Source organism: Cynara cardunculus (assembly GCF_001531365.2).
Source record: "Cynara cardunculus var. scolymus isolate 2C chromosome LG 3, CcrdV1, whole genome shotgun sequence".
Classification (NCBI taxonomy): Eukaryota; Viridiplantae; Streptophyta; class Magnoliopsida; order Asterales; family Asteraceae; genus Cynara; species Cynara cardunculus.
Genome location: NC_037530.1, coordinates 7,436,067 through 7,437,433, shown reverse-complemented (window position 1 = coordinate 7,437,433; position 1,367 = coordinate 7,436,067). Strand labels below are relative to the sequence as shown.

Sequence of the window (1,367 nt, the reverse complement as noted above, 5' to 3'; positions counted from 1 at the left end):
TTCCCTATTAAGTGCCCAAAACATATGGACTTGGTAAAGCATAACGTGATTACTTGTGTCCCTAAAATAAGTCCACTTTTTGTTGATTCAGAAGGTCTTTTTGATACTCAAAATTGGACCATCATTCAGGACGAAGGGATATGAGTAGAGTTCGGAAAGAAGCAAGAGTTGTTACCTTGTAAACAGGCCCAAATCCCCCTTGTCCAAGTTTATTTGCGAGCGAAAAGTTTATCGTGGCAGATGATATGGTTCTGAATTCAAAGAAAGGCACAACAATGCCTTTTCTATCTCACATACTCACCCTTTCATATTGAACCGAATTTTTTAAGATTATAGTTTTAAATTTATACTTTATATCTTTATAATTAGTTAATTAATTTACTTTACATCCTTTATTTTTAAATTTTTCATTTTACATCTTTATCAAATTAACATACATAATCGTATATCAACTAAAACATGTTTAAAAAATACATTTTTATTTTAACAAGTTACACCATTATAATCGTCTCGTTAATATCTTCGAAATGTGTCCAATATTAAATAGTTTTTAACTTAATTATATATACTGTGAAAAACTATTTTTAATATTTACGATTTATACTTTTATATTTATTTATTTAATTTATGATACATCATTTATTTTTACACCATTTAAAATACATAATTTTATATTAACTAAAATAGATCTAACAACTAAATTAACCTCTCAGGAAGCATTTTCATGCCCTTTATTCATCTTGTTCATCTTACATACTCATTTTTTAATATACTTGTTAATTTTTAAATTATACTTCATATTCTATAGTTACTTAATTAATTTATTTTTATAGTTTTGTTTTTTATACCCTTATCATATTAAGATACATAATTATATATATTAACTAAACTACGTTAAAAAATATGTTTTAATTTTAACAAGTTACATCATTATAATCGTCTTGTCAATACCTTCAAAATAAGTCTAATATTAAATATTTTTTTATATAATTATATTATTATATCATATATTACTACGAACAAATATTTTTAGCACTTATAATTTATACTCTTGTAGTTAATTATGTAATTTATGGTATGTCAATTTGTTTTTCATTTTTCATTTTACACCCTTATTACATTAACGTGCATAATTGAATATTAATTTAAAAAATATGTTTTTATTTTAACAATTTATACCATTATAAATTGTCTCCTCAATACCTTCAAAATTTATTATTTTTGATTTAAATTATATTATTATATGATATATATTACAAAAGAATATTTTTATCACTTACACTTTATACCATTATATTTATTTAATTTTTGAGTACATCCCTTACTTTTTCATTTTTTGTTTTACACTTTTATCACATTAACATACA

General features: G+C 22.5%; 1 protein-coding gene across 1 annotated transcript in view; it reads right to left on the bottom strand.

Annotated features, from left to right (window-relative positions):
• Positions 1-1,367, bottom strand: part of LOC112508713 (G-type lectin S-receptor-like serine/threonine-protein kinase At4g03230) — an 8,143-nt gene that overhangs the window by 1,134 nt on the left and 5,642 nt on the right. The gene's annotated exons all lie outside the window — the stretch shown is intronic.